Source organism: Haliotis asinina, chromosome 2 (assembly GCF_037392515.1).
Source record: "Haliotis asinina isolate JCU_RB_2024 chromosome 2, JCU_Hal_asi_v2, whole genome shotgun sequence".
Classification (NCBI taxonomy): Eukaryota; Metazoa; Mollusca; class Gastropoda; order Lepetellida; family Haliotidae; genus Haliotis; species Haliotis asinina.
The window spans coordinates 66,858,442-66,875,682 of NC_090281.1; the positions used below are offsets into that span (position 1 = coordinate 66,858,442).

Sequence of the window (17,241 nt, forward strand, 5' to 3'; positions counted from 1 at the left end):
GAAACCTACCACAAGTGAAGCGGGCTTCTTACAGATTAATTCTTTCCTACTTCTCTCCCTTTAACATGTACGTGGGCCCTCAGCATATCCCCGGCTTGTGTTGTGTCAGTGTCAGCGACAGGTATAGGTCATTACAAATACGTGTGCCATGACAGCTAAGGTTCAGTGGTGTAGTGGTTATCACGTCTGCTTCACACTCAGAAGGCTGCGAGTTCGAGCCTCGCCTGAACCTTCCTTTGTTTTTACACCTCCATGAATTGTCGTTTTGCAATTCTTCCTTGCTGACAGATGTCAGAGCAGTTGTGTACTATATCCAATGCGTTATAAGACTCAGGGAGCGTTATATGAGGTTTGCTAACTGGCATTTATTGAGACAGATGAAAATGGGGTTGGCCAAACCACTCAGAATGCCTCTCTTCCCTCCATCTCTGCCACATGTGACTGAGAGGAACGGTCATCAAGAACCAGGGTTACTAACCTCAGATGGCACTCACCCTGGTTGGCTTCGCGCTCAGAAAGAGAGACTGTCTATCGTCCTCGTGGTTTGGTAGACTGTCAGTTTTACCTGAAGTCATGGCGATGCATACTATAGAAATGATCCCTAAAAGTATGATCTTAACAACTGCGTGCCGGATTTTGTACCTACTTCTTTTCAAAAGGCACGCCCGTGTGGTATGCAATAGCACCTATCGTTGTTGGTACACGTCTGGAAAAATCTCCAGCACGACAATCTGTCGTAGACAGGGCCACCTGTGTGCTCTTCGGATTCATTCCACGTTTGTGATTAACTGAAAAAAGCACATAGAGTACAGGCAATCTCAACTGATCAAGTGTTTTGTCAATGTAAATTGTTTTGTGATTACAGCGTATTGGTGGTTATCTCCCATTGACCGTGGGTATGATTGTGACTGTGACTGCTCCAGTGTCAACATCCAAGTTGGAAGAACCAGAAGGAGACTTGGTGTGATCGCACATCATTACACCTTAATTAGCCCCACCCAAATCCTCTTTATATAAGCTCCGACTCATGATTCCACTGTGCGAAGTTGTGTTTTTGGATATGTTCAAACCTTATTAATGTAAGGAAATGAAGTAGCAGAGAAGACTATGCTCAAGCTATATCACCTGGAAGAGATTTAGCTTGTTTCTCCAAAGGCTTGCAACTGGTTCCGTGGTGTAGTGGTTATCACGTCTGCTTAACACGCAGAAGGCCGCGAGTTCGAGCCTCGCCGGAACCTTATTTTTTCTTGGGGTTGCATTATATCTTGCAATAAGCACAACTCTCTTTCTCAACTTGAAACCTACCACAAGTGAAGCGGGCTTCTTACAGATTAATTCTTTCCTACTTCTCTCCCTTTAACATGTACGTGGGCCCTCAGCATATCCCCGGCTTGTGTTGTGTCAGTGTCAGCGACAGGTATAGGTCATTACAAATACGTGTGCCATGACAGCTAAGGTTCAGTGGTGTAGTGGTTATCACGTCTGCTTCACACTCAGAAGGCTGCGAGTTCGAGCCTCGCCTGAACCTTCCTTTGTTTTTACACCTCCATGAATTGTCGTTTTGCAATTCTTCCTTGCTGACAGATGTCAGAGCAGTTGTGTACTATATCCAATGCGTTATAAGACTCAGGGAGCGTTATATGAGGTTTGCTAACTGGCATTTATTGAGACAGATGAAAATGGGGTTGGCCAAACCACTCAGAATGCCTCTCTTCCCTCCATCTCTGCCACATGTGACTGAGAGGAACGGTCATCAAGAACCAGGGTTACTAACCTCAGATGGCACTCACCCTGGTTGGCTTCGCGCTCAGAAAGAGAGACTGTCTATCGTCCTCGTGGTTTGGTAGACTGTCAGTTTTACCTGAAGTCATGGCGATGCATACTATAGAAATGATCCCTAAAAGTATGATCTTAACTACTGCGGGCCGGATTTTGTACCTACTTCTTTTCAAAAGGCACGCCCGTGTGGTATGCAATAGCACCTATCGTTGTTGGTACACGTCTGGAAAAATCTCCAGCACGACAATCTGTCGTAGACAGGGCCACCTGTGTGCTCTTCGGATTCATTCCACGTTTGTGATTAACTGAAAAAAGCACATAGAGTACAGGCAATCTCAACTGATCAAGTGTTTTGTCAATGTAAATTGTTTTGTGATTACAGCGTATTGGTGGTTATCTCCCATTGACCGTGGGTATGATTGTGACTGTGACTGCTCCAGTGTCAACATCCAAGTTGGAAGAACCAGAAGGAGACTTGGTGTGATCGCACATCATTACACCTTAATTAGCCCCACCCAAATCCTCTTTATATAAGCTCCGACTCATGATTCCACTGTGCGAAGTTGTGTTTTTGGATATGTTCAAACCTTATTAATGTAAGGAAATGAAGTAGCAGAGAAGACTATGCTCAAGCTATATCACCTGGAAGAGATTTAGCTTGTTTCTCCAAAGGCTTGCAACTGGTTCCGTGGTGTAGTGGTTATCACGTCTGCTTAACACGCAGAAGGCCGCGAGTTCGAGCCTCGCCGGAACCTTATTTTTTCTTGGGGTTGCATTATATCTTGCAATAAGCACAACTCTCTTTCTCAACTTGAAACCTACCACAAGTGAAGCGGGCTTCTTACAGATTAATTCTTTCCTACTTCTCTCCCTTTAACATGTACGTGGGCCCTCAGCATATCCCCGGCTTGTGTTGTGTCAGTGTCAGCGACAGGTATAGGTCATTACAAATACGTGTGCCATGACAGCTAAGGTTCAGTGGTGTAGTGGTTATCACGTCTGCTTCACACTCAGAAGGCTGCGAGTTCGAGCCTCGCCTGAACCTTCCTTTGTTTTTACACCTCCATGAATTGTCGTTTTGCAATTCTTCCTTGCTGACAGATGTCAGAGCAGTTGTGTACTATATCCAATGCGTTATAAGACTCAGGGAGCGTTATATGAGGTTTGCTAACTGGCATTTATTGAGACAGATGAAAATGGGGTTGGCCAAACCACTCAGAATGCCTCTCTTCCCTCCATCTCTGCCACATGTGACTGAGAGGAACGGTCATCAAGAACCAGGGTTACTAACCTCAGATGGCACTCACCCTGGTTGGCTTCGCGCTCAGAAAGAGAGACTGTCTATCGTCCTCGTGGTTTGGTAGACTGTCAGTTTTACCTGAAGTCATGGCGATGCATACTATAGAAATGATCCCTAAAAGTATGATCTTAACAACTGCGTGCCGGATTTTGTACCTACTTCTTTTCAAAAGGCACGCCCGTGTGGTATGCAATAGCACCTATCGTTGTTGGTACACGTCTGGAAAAATCTCCAGCACGACAATCTGTCGTAGACAGGGCCACCTGTGTGCTCTTCGGATTCATTCCACGTTTGTGATTAACTGAAAAAAGCACATAGAGTACAGGCAATCTCAACTGATCAAGTGTTTTGTCAATGTAAATTGTTTTGTGATTACAGCGTATTGGTGGTTATCTCCCATTGACCGTGGGTATGATTGTGACTGTGACTGCTCCAGTGTCAACATCCAAGTTGGAAGAACCAGAAGGAGACTTGGTGTGATCGCACATCATTACACCTTAATTAGCCCCACCCAAATCCTCTTTATATAAGCTCCGACTCATGATTCCATTGTGCAAAGTTGTGTTTTTGGATATGTTCAAACCTTATTAATGTAAGGAAATGAAGTAGCAGAGAAGAATATGCTCAAGCTATATCACCTGGAAGAGATTTAGCTTGTTTCTCCAAAGGCTTGCAACTGGTTCCGTGGTGTAGTGGTTATCACGTCTGCTTAACACGCAGAAGGCCGCGAGTTCGAGCCTCGCCGGAACCTTATTTTTTCTTGGGGTTGCATTATATCTTGCAATAAGCACAACTCTCTTTCTCAACTTGAAACCTACCACAAGTGAAGCGGGCTTCTTACAGATTAATTCTTTCCTACTTCTCTCCCTTTAACATGTACGTGGGCCCTCAGCATATCCCCGGCTTGTGTTGTGTCAGTGTCAGCGACAGGTATAGGTCATTACAAATACGTGTGCCATGACAGCTAAGGTTCAGTGGTGTAGTGGTTATCACGTCTGCTTCACACGCAGAAGGCCGCGAGTTCGAGCCTCGCCGGAACCTTCCTTTGTTTTTACACCTCCATGAATTGTCGTTTTGCAATTCTTCCTTGCTGACAGATGTCAGAGCAGTTGTGTACTATATCCAATGCGTTATAAGACTCAGGGAGCGTTATATGAGGTTTGCTAACTGGCATTTATTGAGACAGATGAAAATGGGGTTGGCCAAACCACTCAGAATGCCTCTCTTCCCTCCATCTCTGCCACATGTGACTGAGAGGAACGGTCATCAAGAACCAGGGTTACTAACCTCAGATGGCACTCACCCTGGTTGGCTTCGCGCTCAGAAAGAGAGACTGTCTATCGTCCTCGTGGTTTGGTAGACTGTCAGTTTTACCTGAAGTCATGGCGATGCATACTATAGAAATGATCCCTAAAAGTATGATCTTAACTACTGCGGGCCGGATTTTGTACCTACTTCTTTTCAAAAGGCACGCCCGTGTGGTATGCAATAGCACCTATCGTTGTTGGTACACGTCTGGAAAAATCTCCAGCACGACAATCTGTCGTAGACAGGGCCACCTGTGTGCTCTTCGGATTCATTCCACGTTTGTGATTAACTGAAAAAAGCACATAGAGTACAGGCAATCTCAACTGATCAAGTGTTTTCTCAATGTAAATTGTTTTGTGATTACAGCGTATTGGTGGTTATCTCCCATTGACCGTGGGTATGATTGTGACTGTGACTGCTCCAGTGTCAACATCCAAGTTGGAAGAACCAGAAGGAGACTTGGTGTGATCGCACATCATTACACCTTAATTAGCCCCACCCAAATCCTCTTTATATAAGCTCCGACTCATGATTCCATTGTGCAAAGTTGTGTTTTTGGATATGTTCAAACCTTATTAATGTAAGGAAATGAAGTAGCAGAGAAGACTATGCTCAAGCTATATCACCTGGAAGAGATTTAGCTTGTTTCTCCAAAGGCATGCAACTGGTTCCGTGGTGTAGTGGTTATCACGTCTGCTTAACACGCAGAAGGCCGCGAGTTCGAGCCTCGCCGGAACCTTATTTTTTCTTGGGGTTGCATTATATCTTGCAATAAGCACAACTCTCTTTCTCAACTTGAAACCTACCACAAGTGAAGCGGACTTCTTACAGATTAATTCTTTCCTACTTCTCTCCCTTTAACATGTGCGTGGGCCCTCAGCATATCCCCGGCTTGTGTTGTGTCAGTGTCAGCGACAGGTATAGGTCATTACAAATACGTGTGCCATGACAGCTAAGGTTCAGTGGTGTAGTGGTTATCACGTCTGCTTCACACGCAGAAGGCTGCGAGTTCGAGCCTCGCCTGAACCTTCCTTTGTTTTTACACCTCCATGAATTGTCGTTTTGCAATTCTTCCTTGCTGACAGATGTCAGAGCAGTTGTGTACTATATCCAATGCGTTATAAGACTCAGGGAGCGTTATATGAGGTTTGCTAACTGGCATTTATTGAGACAGATGAAAATGGGGTTGGCCAAACCACTCAGAATGCCTCTCTTCCCTCCATCTCTGCCACATGTGACTGAGAGGAACGGTCATCAAGAACCAGGGTTACTAACCTCAGATGGCACTCACCCTGGTTGGCTTCGCGCTCAGAAAGAGAGACTGTCTATCGTCCTCGTGGTTTGGTAGACTGTCAGTTTTACCTGAAGTCATGGCGATGCATACTATAGAAATGATCCCTAAAAGTATGATCTTAACTACTGCGGGCCGGATTTTGTACCTACTTCTTTTCAAAAGGCACGCCCGTGTGGTATGCAATAGCACCTATCGTTGTTGGTACACGTCTGGAAAAATCTCCAGCACGACAATCTGTCGTAGACAGGGCCACCTGTGTGCTCTTCGGATTCATTCCACGTTTGTGATTAACTGAAAAAAGCACATAGAGTACAGGCAATCTCAACTGATCAAGTGTTTTGTCAATGTAAGTTGTTTTGTGATTACAGCGTATTGGTGGTTATCTCCCATTGACCGTGGGTATGATTGTGACTGTGACTGCTCCAGTGTCAACATCCAAGTTGGAAGAACCAGAAGGAGACTTGGTGTGATCGCACATCATTACACCTTAATTAGCCCCACCCAAATCCTCTTTATATAAGCTCCGACTCATGATTCCATTGTGCAAAGTTGTGTTTTTGGATATGTTCAAACCTTATTAATGTAAGGAAATGAAGTAGCAGAGAAGACTATGCTCAAGCTATATCACCTGGAAGAGATTTAGCTTGTTTCTCCAAAGGCATGCAACTGGTTCCGTGGTGTAGTGGTTATCACGTCTGCTTAACACGCAGAAGGCCGCGAGTTCGAGCCTCGCCGGAACCTTATTTTTTCTTGGGGTTGCATTATATCTTGCAATAAGCACAACTCTCTTTCTCAACTTGAAACCTACCACAAGTGAAGCGGACTTCTTACAGATTAATTCTTTCCTACTTCTCTCCCTTTAACATGTGCGTGGGCCCTCAGCATATCCCCGGCTTGTGTTGTGTCAGTGTCAGCGACAGGTATAGGTCATTACAAATACGTGTGCCATGACAGCTAAGGTTCAGTGGTGTAGTGGTTATCACGTCTGCTTCACACGCAGAAGGCCGCGAGTTCGAGCCTCGCCTGAACCTTCCTTTGTTTTTACACCTCCATGAATTGTCGTTTTGCAATTCTTCCTTGCTGACAGATGTCAGAGCAGTTGTGTACTATATCCAATGCGTTATAAGACTCAGGGAGCGTTATATGAGGTTTGCTAACTGGCATTTATTGAGACAGATGAAAATGGGGTTGGCCAAACCACTCAGAATGCCTCTCTTCCCTCCATCTCTGCCACATGTGACTGAGAGGAACGGTCATCAAGAACCAGGGTTACTAACCTCAGATGGCACTCACCCTGGTTGGCTTCGCGCTCAGAAAGAGAGACTGTCTATCGTCCTCGTGGTTTGGTAGACTGTCAGTTTTACCTGAAGTCATGGCGATGCATACTATAGAAATGATCCCTAAAAGTATGATCTTAACTACTGCGGGCCGGATTTTGTACCTACTTCTTTTCAAAAGGCACGCCCGTGTGGTATGCAATAGCACCTATCGTTGTTGGTACACGTCTGGAAAAATCTCCAGCACGACAATCTGTCGTAGACAGGGCCACCTGTGTGCTCTTCGGATTCATCCACGTTTGTGATTAACTGAAAAAAGCACATAGAGTACAGGCAATCTCAACTGATCAAGTGTTTTGTCAATGTAAATTGTTTTGTGATTACAGCGTATTGGTGGTTATCTCCCATTGACCGTGGGTATGATTGTGACTGTGACTGCTCCAGTGTCAACATCCAAGTTGGAAGAACCAGAAGGAGACTTGGTGTGATCGCACATCATTACACCTTAATTAGCCCCACCCAAATCCTCTTTATATAAGCTCCGACTCATGATTCCATTGTGCAAAGTTGTGTTTTTGGATATGTTCAAACCTTATTAATGTAAGGAAATGAAGTAGCAGAGAAGACTATGCTCAAGCTATATCACCTGGAAGAGATTTAGCTTGTTTCTCCAAAGGCATGCAACTGGTTCCGTGGTGTAGTGGTTATCACGTCTGTTTAACACGCAGAAGGCCGCGAGTTCGAGCCTCGCCGGAACCTTATTTTTTCTTGGGGTTGCATTATATCTTGCAATAAGCACAACTCTCTTTCTCAACTTGAAACCTACCACAAGTGAAGCGGACTTGTTACAGATTAATTCTTTCCTACTTCTCTCCCTTTAACATGTGCGTGGGCCCTCAGCATATCCCCGGCTTGTGTTGTGTCAGTGTCAGCGACAGGTATAGGTCATTACAAATACGTGTGCCATGACAGCTAAGGTTCAGTGGTGTAGTGGTTATCACGTCTGCTTCACACGCAGAAGGCCGCGAGTTCGAGCCTCGCCTGAACCTTCCTTTGTTTTTACACCTCCATGAATTGTCGTTTTGCAATTCTTCCTTGCTGACAGATGTCAGAGCAGTTGTGTACTATATCCAATGCGTTATAAGACTCAGGGAGCGTTGTATGAGGTTTGCTAACTGGCATTTATTGAGACAGATGAAAATGGGGTTGGCCAAACCACTCAGAATGCCTCTCTTCCCTCCATCTCTGCCACATGTGACTGAGAGGAACGGTCATCAAGAACCAGGGTTACTAACCTCAGATGGCACTCACCCTGGTTGGCTTCGCGCTCAGAAAGAGAGACTGTCTATCGTCCTCGTGGTTTGGTAGACTGTCAGTTTTACCTGAAGTCATGGCGATGCATACTATAGAAATGATCCCTAAAACTATGATCTTAACTACTGCGGGCCGGATTTTGTACCTACTTCTTTTCAAAAGGCACGCCCGTGTGGTATGCAATAGCACCTATCGTTGTTGGTACACGTCTGGAAAAATCTCCAGCACGACAATCTGTCGTAGACAGGGCCACCTGTGTGCTCTTCGGATTCATTCCACGTTTGTGATTAACTGAAAAAAGCACATAGAGTACAGGCAATCTCAACTGATCAAGTGTTTTGTCAATGTAAATTGTTTTGTGATTACAGCGTATTGGTGGTTATCTCCCATTGACCGTGGGTATGATTGTGACTGTGACTGCTCCAGTGTCAACATCCAAGTTGGAAGAACCAGAAGGAGACTTGGTGTGATCGCACATCATTACACCTTAATTAGCCCCACCCAAATCCTCTTTATATAAGCTCCGACTCATGATTCCATTGTGCAAAGTTGTGTTTTTGGATATGTTCAAACCTTATTAATGTAAGGAAATGAAGTAGCAGAGAAGACTATGCTCAAGCTATATCACCTGGAAGAGATTTAGCTTGTTTCTCCAAAGGCATGCAACTGGTTCCGTGGTGTAGTGGTTATCACGTCTGCTTAACACGCAGAAGGCCGCGAGTTCGAGCCTCGCCGGAACCTTATTTTTTCTTGGGGTTGCATTATATCTTGCAATAAGCACAACTCTCTTTCTCAACTTGAAACCTACCACAAGTGAAGCGGACTTGTTACAGATTAATTCTTTCCTACTTCTCTCCCTTTAACATGTGCGTGGGCCCTCAGCATATCCCCGGCTTGTGTTGTGTCAGTGTCAGCGACAGGTATAGGTCATTACAAATACGTGTGCCATGACAGCTAAGGTTCAGTGGTGTAGTGGTTATCACGTCTGCTTCACACGCAGAAGGCCGCGAGTTCGAGCCTCGCCTGAACCTTCCTTTGTTTTTACACCTCCATGAATTGTCGTTTTGCAATTCTTCCTTGCTGACAGATGTCAGAGCAGTTGTGTACTATATCCAATGCGTTATAAGACTCAGGGAGCGTTATATGAGGTTTGCTAACTGGCATTTATTGAGACAGATGAAAATGGGGTTGGCCAAACCACTCAGAATGCCTCTCTTCCCTCCATCTCTGCCACATGTGACTGAGAGGAACGGTCATCAAGAACCAGGGTTACTAACCTCAGATGGCACTCACCCTGGTTGGCTTCGCGCTCAGAAAGAGAGACTGTCTATCGTCCTCGTGGTTTGGTAGACTGTCAGTTTTACCTGAAGTCATGGCGATGCATACTATAGAAATGATCCCTAAAAGTATGATCTTAACTACTGCGGGCCGGATTTTGTACCTACTTCTTTTCAAAAGGCACGCCCGTGTGGTATGCAATAGCACCTATCGTTGTTGGTACACGTCTGGAAAAATCTCCAGCACGACAATCTGTCGTAGACAGGGCCACCTGTGTGCTCTTCGGATTCATTCCACGTTTGTGATTAACTGAAAAAAGCACATAGAGTACAGGCAATCTCAACTGATCAAGTGTTTTGTCAATGTAAATTGTTTTGTGATTACAGCGTATTGGTGGTTATCTCCCATTGACCGTGGGTATGATTGTGACTGTGACTGCTCCAGTGTCAACATCCAAGTTGGAAGAACCAGAAGGAGACTTGGTGTGATCGCACATCATTACACCTTAATTAGCCCCACCCAAATCCTCTTTATATAAGCTCCGACTCATGATTCCATTGTGCAAAGTTGTGTTTTTGGATATGTTCAAACCTTATTAATGTAAGGAAATGAAGTAGCAGAGAAGACTATGCTCAAGCTATATCACCTGGAAGAGATTTAGCTTGTTTCTCCAAAGGCATGCAACTGGTTCCGTGGTGTAGTGGTTATCACGTCTGTTTAACACGCAGAAGGCCGCGAGTTCGAGCCTCGCCGGAACCTTATTTTTTCTTGGGGTTGCATTATATCTTGCAATAAGCACAACTCTCTTTCTCAACTTGAAACCTACCACAAGTGAAGCGGGCTTCTTACAGATTAATTCTTTCCTACTTCTCTCCCTTTAACATGTGCGTGGGCCCTCAGCATATCCCCGGCTTGTGTTGTGTCAGTGTCAGCGACAGGTATAGGTCATTACAAATACGTGTGCCATGACAGCTAAGGTTCAGTGGTGTAGTGGTTATCACGTCTGCTTCACACGCAGAAGGCCGCGAGTTCGAGCCTCGCCTGAACCTTCCTTTGTTTTTACACCTCCATGAATTGTCGTTTTGCAATTCTTCCTTGCTGACAGATGTCAGAGCAGTTGTGTACTATATCCAATGCGTTATAAGACTCAGGGAGCGTTGTATGAGGTTTGCTAACTGGCATTTATTGAGACAGATGAAAATGGGGTTGGCCAAACCACTCAGAATGCCTCTCTTCCCTCCATCTCTGCCACATGTGACTGAGAGGAACGGTCATCAAGAACCAGGGTTACTAACCTCAGATGGCACTCACCCTGGTTGGCTTCGCGCTCAGAAAGAGAGACTGTCTATCGTCCTCGTGGTTTGGTAGACTGTCAGTTTTACCTGAAGTCATGGCGATGCATACTATAGAAATGATCCCTAAAAGTATGATCTTAACTACTGCGGGCCGGATTTTGTACCTACTTCTTTTCAAAAGGCACGCCCGTGTGGTATGCAATAGCACCTATCGTTGTTGGTACACGTCTGGAAAAATCTCCAGCACGACAATCTGTCGTAGACAGGGCCACCTGTGTGCTCTTCGGATTCATTCCACGTTTGTGATTAACTGAAAAAAGCACATAGAGTACAGGCAATCTCAACTGATCAAGTGTTTTGTCAATGTAAATTGTTTTGTGATTACAGCGTATTGGTGGTTATCTCCCATTGACCGTGGGTATGATTGTGACTGTGACTGCTCCAGTGTCAACATCCAAGTTGGAAGAACCAGAAGGAGACTTGGTGTGATCGCACATCATTACACCTTAATTAGCCCCACCCAAATCCTCTTTATATAAGCTCCGACTCATGATTCCATTGTGCAAAGTTGTGTTTTTGGATATGTTCAAACCTTATTAATGTAAGGAAATGAAGTAGCAGAGAAGACTATGCTCAAGCTATATCACCTGGAAGAGATTTAGCTTGTTTCTCCAAAGGCATGCAACTGGTTCCGTGGTGTAGTGGTTATCACGTCTGTTTAACACGCAGAAGGCCGCGAGTTCGAGCCTCGCCGGAACCTTATTTTTTCTTGGGGTTGCATTATATCTTGCAATAAGCACAACTCTCTTTCTCAACTTGAAACCTACCACAAGTGAAGCGGACTTGTTACAGATTAATTCTTTCCTACTTCTCTCCCTTTAACATGTGCGTGGGCCCTCAGCATATCCCCGGCTTGTGTTGTGTCAGTGTCAGCGACAGGTATAGGTCATTACAAATACGTGTGCCATGACAGCTAAGGTTCAGTGGTGTAGTGGTTATCACGTCTGCTTCACACGCAGAAGGCCGCGAGTTCGAGCCTCGCCTGAACCTTCCTTTGTTTTTACACCTCCATGAATTGTCGTTTTGCAATTCTTCCTTGCTGACAGATGTCAGAGCAGTTGTGTACTATATCCAATGCGTTATAAGACTCAGGGAGCGTTGTATGAGGTTTGCTAACTGGCATTTATTGAGACAGATGAAAATGGGGTTGGCCAAACCACTCAGAATGCCTCTCTTCCCTCCATCTCTGCCACATGTGACTGAGAGGAACGGTCATCAAGAACCAGGGTTACTAACCTCAGATGGCACTCACCCTGGTTGGCTTCGCGCTCAGAAAGAGAGACTGTCTATCGTCCTCGTGGTTTGGTAGACTGTCAGTTTTACCTGAAGTCATGGCGATGCATACTATAGAAATGATCCCTAAAAGTATGATCTTAACTACTGCGGGCCGGATTTTGTACCTACTTCTTTTCAAAAGGCACGCCCGTGTGGTATGCAATAGCACCTATCGTTGTTGGTACACGTCTGGAAAAATCTCCAGCACGACAATCTGTCGTAGACAGGGCCACCTGTGTGCTCTTCGGATTCATTCCACGTTTGTGATTAACTGAAAAAAGCACATAGAGTACAGGCAATCTCAACTGATCAAGTGTTTTGTCAATGTAAATTGTTTTGTGATTACAGCGTATTGGTGGTTATCTCCCATTGACCGTGGGTATGATTGTGACTGTGACTGCTCCAGTGTCAACATCCAAGTTGGAAGAACCAGAAGGAGACTTGGTGTGATCGCACATCATTACACCTTAATTAGCCCCACCCAAATCCTCTTTATATAAGCTCCGACTCATGATTCCATTGTGCAAAGTTGTGTTTTTGGATATGTTCAAACCTTATTAATGTAAGGAAATGAAGTAGCAGAGAAGACTATGCTCAAGCTATATCACCTGGAAGAGATTTAGCTTGTTTCTCCAAAGGCATGCAACTGGTTCCGTGGTGTAGTGGTTATCACGTCTGCTTAACACGCAGAAGGCCGCGAGTTCGAGCCTCGCCGGAACCTTATTTTTTCTTGGGGTTGCATTATATCTTGCAATAAGCACAACTCTCTTTCTCAACTTGAAACCTACCACAAGTGAAGCGGACTTGTTACAGATTAATTCTTTCCTACTTCTCTCCCTTTAACATGTGCGTGGGCCCTCAGCATATCCCCGGCTTGTGTTGTGTCAGTGTCAGCGACAGGTATAGGTCATTACAAATACGTGTCCCATGACAGCTAAGGTTCAGTGGTGTAGTGGTTATCACGTCTGCTTCACACGCAGAAGGCCGCGAGTTCGAGCCTCGCCTGAACCTTCCTTTGTTTTTACACCTCCATGAATTGTCGTTTTGCAATTCTTCCTTGCTGACAGATGTCAGAGCAGTTGTGTACTATATCCAATGCGTTATAAGACTCAGGGAGCGTTATATGAGGTTTGCTAACTGGCATTTATTGAGACAGATGAAAATGGGGTTGGCCAAACCACTCAGAATGCCTCTCTTCCCTCCATCTCTGCCACATGTGACTGAGAGGAACGGTCATCAAGAACCAGGGTTACTAACCTCAGATGGCACTCACCCTGGTTGGCTTCGCGCTCAGAAAGAGAGACTGTCTATCGTCCTCGTGGTTTGGTAGACTGTCAGTTTTACCTGAAGTCATGGCGATGCATACTATAGAAATGATCCCTAAAAGTATGATCTTAACTACTGCGGGCCGGATTCTGTACCTACGTCTTTTCAAAAGGCACGCCCGTGTGGTATGCAATAGCACCTATCGTTGTTGGTACACGTCTGGAAAAATCTCCAGCACGACAATCTGTCGTAGACAGGGCCACCTGTGTGCTCTTCGGATTCATTCCACGTTTGTGATTAACTGAAAAAAGCACATAGAGTACAGGCAATCTCAACTGATCAAGTGTTTTGTCAATGTAAATTGTTTTGTGATTACAGCGTATTGGTGGTTATCTCCCATTGACCGTGGGTATGATTGTGACTGTGACTGCTCCAGTGTCAACATCCAAGTTGGAAGAACCAGAAGGAGACTTGGTGTGATCGCACATCATTACACCTTAATTAGCCCCACCCAAATCCTCTTTATATAAGCTCCGACTCATGATTCCATTGTGCAAAGTTGTGTTTTTGGATATGTTCAAACCTTATTAATGTAAGGAAATGAAGTAGCAGAGAAGACTATGCTCAAGCTATATCACCTGGAAGAGATTTAGCTTGTTTCTCCAAAGGCATGCAACTGGTTCCGTGGTGTAGTGGTTATCACGTCTGTTTAACACGCAGAAGGCCGCGAGTTCGAGCCTCGCCGGAACCTTATTTTTTCTTGGGGTTGCATTATATCTTGCAATAAGCACAACTCTCTTTCTCAACTTGAAACCTACCACAAGTGAAGCGGACTTGTTACAGATTAATTCTTTCCTACTTCTCTCCCTTTAACATGTGCGTGGGCCCTCAGCATATCCCCGGCTTGTGTTGTGTCAGTGTCAGCGACAGGTATAGGTCATTACAAATACGTGTGCCATGACAGCTAAGGTTCAGTGGTGTAGTGGTTATCACGTCTGCTTCACACGCAGAAGGCCGCGAGTTCGAGCCTCGCCTGAACCTTCCTTTGTTTTTACACCTCCATGAATTGTCGTTTTGCAATTCTTCCTTGCTGACAGATGTCAGAGCAGTTGTGTACTATATCCAATGCGTTATAAGACTCAGGGAGCGTTGTATGAGGTTTGCTAACTGGCATTTATTGAGACAGATGAAAATGGGGTTGGCCAAACCACTCAGAATGCCTCTCTTCCCTCCATCTCTGCCACATGTGACTGAGAGGAACGGTCATCAAGAACCAGGGTTACTAACCTCAGATGGCACTCACCCTGGTTGGCTTCGCGCTCAGAAAGAGAGACTGTCTATCGTCCTCGTGGTTTGGTAGACTGTCAGTTTTACCTGAAGTCATGGCGATGCATACTATAGAAATGATCCCTAAAAGTATGATCTTAACTACTGCGGGCCGGATTTTGTACCTACTTCTTTTCAAAAGGCACGCCCGTGTGGTATGCAATAGCACCTATCGTTGTTGGTACACGTCTGGAAAAATCTCCAGCACGACAATCTGTCGTAGACAGGGCCACCTGTGTGCTCTTCGGATTCATTCCACGTTTGTGATTAACTGAAAAAAGCACATAGAGTACAGGCAATCTCAACTGATCAAGTGTTTTGTCAATGTAAATTGTTTTGTGATTACAGCGTATTGGTGGTTATCTCCCATTGACCGTGGGTATGATTGTGACTGTGACTGCTCCAGTGTCAACATCCAAGTTGGAAGAACCAGAAGGAGACTTGGTGTGATCGCACATCATTACACCTTAATTAGCCCCACCCAAATCCTCTTTATATAAGCTCCGACTCATGATTCCATTGTGCAAAGTTGTGTTTTTGGATATGTTCAAACCTTATTAATGTAAGGAAATGAAGTAGCAGAGAAGACTATGCTCAAGCTATATCACCTGGAAGAGATTTAGCTTGTTTCTCCAAAGGCATGCAACTGGTTCCGTGGTGTAGTGGTTATCACGTCTGCTTAACACGCAGAAGGCCGCGAGTTCGAGCCTCGCCGGAACCTTATTTTTTCTTGGGGTTGCATTATATCTTGCAATAAGCACAACTCTCTTTCTCAACTTGAAACCTACCACAAGTGAAGCGGACTTGTTACAGATTAATTCTTTCCTACTTCTCTCCCTTTAACATGTGCGTGGGCCCTCAGCATATCCCCGGCTTGTGTTGTGTCAGTGTCAGCGACAGGTATAGGTCATTACAAATACGTGTGCCATGACAGCTAAGGTTCAGTGGTGTAGTGGTTATCACGTCTGCTTCACACGCAGAAGGCCGCGAGTTCGAGCCTCGCCTGAACCTTCCTTTCTTTTTACACCTCCATGAATTGTCGTTTTGCAATTCTTCCTTGCTGACAGATGTCAGAGCAGTTGTGTACTATATCCAATGCGTTATAAGACTCAGGGAGCGTTATATGAGGTTTGCTAACTGGCATTTATTGAGACAGATGAAAATGGGGTTGGCCAAACCACTCAGAATGCCTCTCTTCCCTCCATCTCTGCCACATGTGACTGAGAGGAACGGTCATCAAGAACCAGGGTTACTAACCTCAGATGGCACTCACCCTGGTTGGCTTCGCGCTCAGAAAGAGAGACTGTCTATCGTCCTCGTGGTTTGGTAGACTGTCAGTTTTACCTGAAGTCATGGCGATGCATACTATAGAAATGATCCCTAAAAGTATGATCTTAACTACTGCGGGCCGGATTTTGTACCTACTTCTTTTCAAAAGGCACGCCCGTGTGGTATGCAATAGCACCTATCGTTGTTGGTACACGTCTGGAAAAATCTCCAGCACGACAATCTGTCGTAGACAGGGCCACCTGTGTGCTCTTCGGATTCATTCCACGTTTGTGATTAACTGAAAAAAGCACATAGAGTACAGGCAATCTCAACTGATCAAGTGTTTTGTCAATGTAAATTGTTTTGTGATTACAGCGTATTGGTGGTTATCTCCCATTGACCGTGGGTATGATTGTGACTGTGACTGCTCCAGTGTCAACATCCAAGTTGGAAGAACCAGAAGGAGACTTGGTGTGATCGCACATCATTACACCTTAATTAGCCCCACCCAAATCCTCTTTATATAAGCTCCGACTCATGATTCCATTGTGCAAAGTTGTGTTTTTGGATATGTTCAAACCTTATTAATGTAAGGAAATGAAGTAGCAGAGAAGACTATGCTCAAGCTATATCACCTGGAAGAGATTTAGCTTGTTTCTCCAAAGGCATGCAACTGGTTCCGTGGTGTAGTGGTTATCACGTCTGCTTAACACGCAGAAGGCCGCGAGTTCGAGCCTCGCCGGAACCTTATTTTTTCTTGGGGTTGCATTATATCTTGCAATAAGCACAACTCTCTTTCTCAACTTGAAACCTACCACAAGTGAAGCGGACTTGTTACAGATTAATTCTTTCCTACTTCTCTCCCTTTAACATGTGCGTGGGCCCTCAGCATATCCCCGGCTTGTGTTGTGTCAGTGTCAGCGACAGGTATAGGTCATTACAAATACGTGTGCCATGACAGCTAAGGTTCAGTGGTGTAGTGGTTATCACGTCTGCTTCACACGCAGAAGGCCGCGAGTTCGAGCCTCGCCTGAACCTTCCTTTGTTTTTACACCTCCATGAATTGTCGTTTTGCAATTCTTCCTTGCTGACAGATGTCAGAGCAGTTGTGTACTATATCCAATGCGTTATAAGACTCAGGGAGCGTTGTATGAGGTTTGCTAACTGGCATTTATTGAGACAGATGAAAATGGGGTTGGC

The 17,241-nt window shown here is 45.0% G+C and overlaps 40 non-coding genes across 40 annotated transcripts; 27 read left to right on the forward strand and 13 right to left on the reverse strand.

The window, feature by feature from the left end:
• The first annotated feature begins 159 nt into the window (after positions 1–159).
• Positions 160–232, forward strand: Trnav-cac (transfer RNA valine (anticodon CAC)). The gene has a single exon. It is a non-coding gene; the product is annotated as a tRNA-Val (tRNA).
• A 165-nt stretch (positions 233–397) lies between these two features.
• On the reverse strand, positions 398–617 carry LOC137275008 (small nucleolar RNA U3). The gene has a single exon (XR_010956337.1). It is a non-coding gene; the product is annotated as a small nucleolar RNA U3 (small nucleolar RNA).
• A 548-nt stretch (positions 618–1,165) lies between these two features.
• On the forward strand, positions 1,166–1,238 carry Trnav-aac (transfer RNA valine (anticodon AAC)). The gene has a single exon. It is a non-coding gene; the product is annotated as a tRNA-Val (tRNA).
• Positions 1,239–1,455: 217 nt separating this feature from the next.
• Positions 1,456–1,528, forward strand: Trnav-cac (transfer RNA valine (anticodon CAC)). Its single transcript has one exon. It is a non-coding gene; the product is annotated as a tRNA-Val (tRNA).
• A 165-nt stretch (positions 1,529–1,693) lies between these two features.
• LOC137275010 (small nucleolar RNA U3) lies at positions 1,694–1,913 on the reverse strand. The gene has a single exon (XR_010956338.1). It is a non-coding gene; the product is annotated as a small nucleolar RNA U3 (small nucleolar RNA).
• Positions 1,914–2,461: 548 nt separating this feature from the next.
• Trnav-aac (transfer RNA valine (anticodon AAC)) lies at positions 2,462–2,534 on the forward strand. Its single transcript has one exon. It is a non-coding gene; the product is annotated as a tRNA-Val (tRNA).
• Positions 2,535–2,751: 217 nt separating this feature from the next.
• On the forward strand, positions 2,752–2,824 carry Trnav-cac (transfer RNA valine (anticodon CAC)). Its single transcript has one exon. It is a non-coding gene; the product is annotated as a tRNA-Val (tRNA).
• Positions 2,825–2,989: 165 nt separating this feature from the next.
• Positions 2,990–3,209, reverse strand: LOC137275011 (small nucleolar RNA U3). Its single transcript, XR_010956339.1, has one exon. It is a non-coding gene; the product is annotated as a small nucleolar RNA U3 (small nucleolar RNA).
• A 548-nt stretch (positions 3,210–3,757) lies between these two features.
• Positions 3,758–3,830, forward strand: Trnav-aac (transfer RNA valine (anticodon AAC)). The gene has a single exon. It is a non-coding gene; the product is annotated as a tRNA-Val (tRNA).
• Positions 3,831–4,047: 217 nt separating this feature from the next.
• On the forward strand, positions 4,048–4,120 carry Trnav-cac (transfer RNA valine (anticodon CAC)). The gene has a single exon. It is a non-coding gene; the product is annotated as a tRNA-Val (tRNA).
• A 165-nt stretch (positions 4,121–4,285) lies between these two features.
• LOC137275012 (small nucleolar RNA U3) lies at positions 4,286–4,505 on the reverse strand. The gene has a single exon (XR_010956340.1). It is a non-coding gene; the product is annotated as a small nucleolar RNA U3 (small nucleolar RNA).
• A 548-nt stretch (positions 4,506–5,053) lies between these two features.
• Positions 5,054–5,126, forward strand: Trnav-aac (transfer RNA valine (anticodon AAC)). The gene has a single exon. It is a non-coding gene; the product is annotated as a tRNA-Val (tRNA).
• A 217-nt stretch (positions 5,127–5,343) lies between these two features.
• On the forward strand, positions 5,344–5,416 carry Trnav-cac (transfer RNA valine (anticodon CAC)). The gene has a single exon. It is a non-coding gene; the product is annotated as a tRNA-Val (tRNA).
• Positions 5,417–5,581: 165 nt separating this feature from the next.
• Positions 5,582–5,801, reverse strand: LOC137275014 (small nucleolar RNA U3). The gene has a single exon (XR_010956342.1). It is a non-coding gene; the product is annotated as a small nucleolar RNA U3 (small nucleolar RNA).
• A 548-nt stretch (positions 5,802–6,349) lies between these two features.
• Trnav-aac (transfer RNA valine (anticodon AAC)) lies at positions 6,350–6,422 on the forward strand. The gene has a single exon. It is a non-coding gene; the product is annotated as a tRNA-Val (tRNA).
• A 217-nt stretch (positions 6,423–6,639) lies between these two features.
• Positions 6,640–6,712, forward strand: Trnav-cac (transfer RNA valine (anticodon CAC)). Its single transcript has one exon. It is a non-coding gene; the product is annotated as a tRNA-Val (tRNA).
• A 165-nt stretch (positions 6,713–6,877) lies between these two features.
• LOC137275015 (small nucleolar RNA U3) lies at positions 6,878–7,097 on the reverse strand. Its single transcript, XR_010956343.1, has one exon. It is a non-coding gene; the product is annotated as a small nucleolar RNA U3 (small nucleolar RNA).
• A 547-nt stretch (positions 7,098–7,644) lies between these two features.
• On the forward strand, positions 7,645–7,717 carry Trnav-aac (transfer RNA valine (anticodon AAC)). The gene has a single exon. It is a non-coding gene; the product is annotated as a tRNA-Val (tRNA).
• Positions 7,718–7,934: 217 nt separating this feature from the next.
• Positions 7,935–8,007, forward strand: Trnav-cac (transfer RNA valine (anticodon CAC)). The gene has a single exon. It is a non-coding gene; the product is annotated as a tRNA-Val (tRNA).
• A 165-nt stretch (positions 8,008–8,172) lies between these two features.
• On the reverse strand, positions 8,173–8,392 carry LOC137275235 (small nucleolar RNA U3). The gene has a single exon (XR_010956550.1). It is a non-coding gene; the product is annotated as a small nucleolar RNA U3 (small nucleolar RNA).
• Positions 8,393–8,940: 548 nt separating this feature from the next.
• On the forward strand, positions 8,941–9,013 carry Trnav-aac (transfer RNA valine (anticodon AAC)). Its single transcript has one exon. It is a non-coding gene; the product is annotated as a tRNA-Val (tRNA).
• A 217-nt stretch (positions 9,014–9,230) lies between these two features.
• On the forward strand, positions 9,231–9,303 carry Trnav-cac (transfer RNA valine (anticodon CAC)). The gene has a single exon. It is a non-coding gene; the product is annotated as a tRNA-Val (tRNA).
• A 165-nt stretch (positions 9,304–9,468) lies between these two features.
• LOC137275016 (small nucleolar RNA U3) lies at positions 9,469–9,688 on the reverse strand. The gene has a single exon (XR_010956344.1). It is a non-coding gene; the product is annotated as a small nucleolar RNA U3 (small nucleolar RNA).
• A 548-nt stretch (positions 9,689–10,236) lies between these two features.
• Trnav-aac (transfer RNA valine (anticodon AAC)) lies at positions 10,237–10,309 on the forward strand. The gene has a single exon. It is a non-coding gene; the product is annotated as a tRNA-Val (tRNA).
• A 217-nt stretch (positions 10,310–10,526) lies between these two features.
• On the forward strand, positions 10,527–10,599 carry Trnav-cac (transfer RNA valine (anticodon CAC)). The gene has a single exon. It is a non-coding gene; the product is annotated as a tRNA-Val (tRNA).
• Positions 10,600–10,764: 165 nt separating this feature from the next.
• Positions 10,765–10,984, reverse strand: LOC137275017 (small nucleolar RNA U3). The gene has a single exon (XR_010956345.1). It is a non-coding gene; the product is annotated as a small nucleolar RNA U3 (small nucleolar RNA).
• Positions 10,985–11,532: 548 nt separating this feature from the next.
• Trnav-aac (transfer RNA valine (anticodon AAC)) lies at positions 11,533–11,605 on the forward strand. The gene has a single exon. It is a non-coding gene; the product is annotated as a tRNA-Val (tRNA).
• Positions 11,606–11,822: 217 nt separating this feature from the next.
• Positions 11,823–11,895, forward strand: Trnav-cac (transfer RNA valine (anticodon CAC)). The gene has a single exon. It is a non-coding gene; the product is annotated as a tRNA-Val (tRNA).
• Positions 11,896–12,060: 165 nt separating this feature from the next.
• On the reverse strand, positions 12,061–12,280 carry LOC137275018 (small nucleolar RNA U3). The gene has a single exon (XR_010956346.1). It is a non-coding gene; the product is annotated as a small nucleolar RNA U3 (small nucleolar RNA).
• Positions 12,281–12,828: 548 nt separating this feature from the next.
• On the forward strand, positions 12,829–12,901 carry Trnav-aac (transfer RNA valine (anticodon AAC)). Its single transcript has one exon. It is a non-coding gene; the product is annotated as a tRNA-Val (tRNA).
• A 217-nt stretch (positions 12,902–13,118) lies between these two features.
• Positions 13,119–13,191, forward strand: Trnav-cac (transfer RNA valine (anticodon CAC)). The gene has a single exon. It is a non-coding gene; the product is annotated as a tRNA-Val (tRNA).
• Positions 13,192–13,356: 165 nt separating this feature from the next.
• On the reverse strand, positions 13,357–13,576 carry LOC137275019 (small nucleolar RNA U3). Its single transcript, XR_010956347.1, has one exon. It is a non-coding gene; the product is annotated as a small nucleolar RNA U3 (small nucleolar RNA).
• Positions 13,577–14,124: 548 nt separating this feature from the next.
• On the forward strand, positions 14,125–14,197 carry Trnav-aac (transfer RNA valine (anticodon AAC)). The gene has a single exon. It is a non-coding gene; the product is annotated as a tRNA-Val (tRNA).
• A 217-nt stretch (positions 14,198–14,414) lies between these two features.
• On the forward strand, positions 14,415–14,487 carry Trnav-cac (transfer RNA valine (anticodon CAC)). The gene has a single exon. It is a non-coding gene; the product is annotated as a tRNA-Val (tRNA).
• Positions 14,488–14,652: 165 nt separating this feature from the next.
• LOC137275020 (small nucleolar RNA U3) lies at positions 14,653–14,872 on the reverse strand. Its single transcript, XR_010956348.1, has one exon. It is a non-coding gene; the product is annotated as a small nucleolar RNA U3 (small nucleolar RNA).
• A 548-nt stretch (positions 14,873–15,420) lies between these two features.
• On the forward strand, positions 15,421–15,493 carry Trnav-aac (transfer RNA valine (anticodon AAC)). Its single transcript has one exon. It is a non-coding gene; the product is annotated as a tRNA-Val (tRNA).
• A 217-nt stretch (positions 15,494–15,710) lies between these two features.
• Trnav-cac (transfer RNA valine (anticodon CAC)) lies at positions 15,711–15,783 on the forward strand. The gene has a single exon. It is a non-coding gene; the product is annotated as a tRNA-Val (tRNA).
• Positions 15,784–15,948: 165 nt separating this feature from the next.
• On the reverse strand, positions 15,949–16,168 carry LOC137275021 (small nucleolar RNA U3). The gene has a single exon (XR_010956349.1). It is a non-coding gene; the product is annotated as a small nucleolar RNA U3 (small nucleolar RNA).
• A 548-nt stretch (positions 16,169–16,716) lies between these two features.
• On the forward strand, positions 16,717–16,789 carry Trnav-aac (transfer RNA valine (anticodon AAC)). Its single transcript has one exon. It is a non-coding gene; the product is annotated as a tRNA-Val (tRNA).
• A 217-nt stretch (positions 16,790–17,006) lies between these two features.
• Positions 17,007–17,079, forward strand: Trnav-cac (transfer RNA valine (anticodon CAC)). The gene has a single exon. It is a non-coding gene; the product is annotated as a tRNA-Val (tRNA).
• The last annotated feature ends 162 nt before the right edge of the window (positions 17,080–17,241 follow it).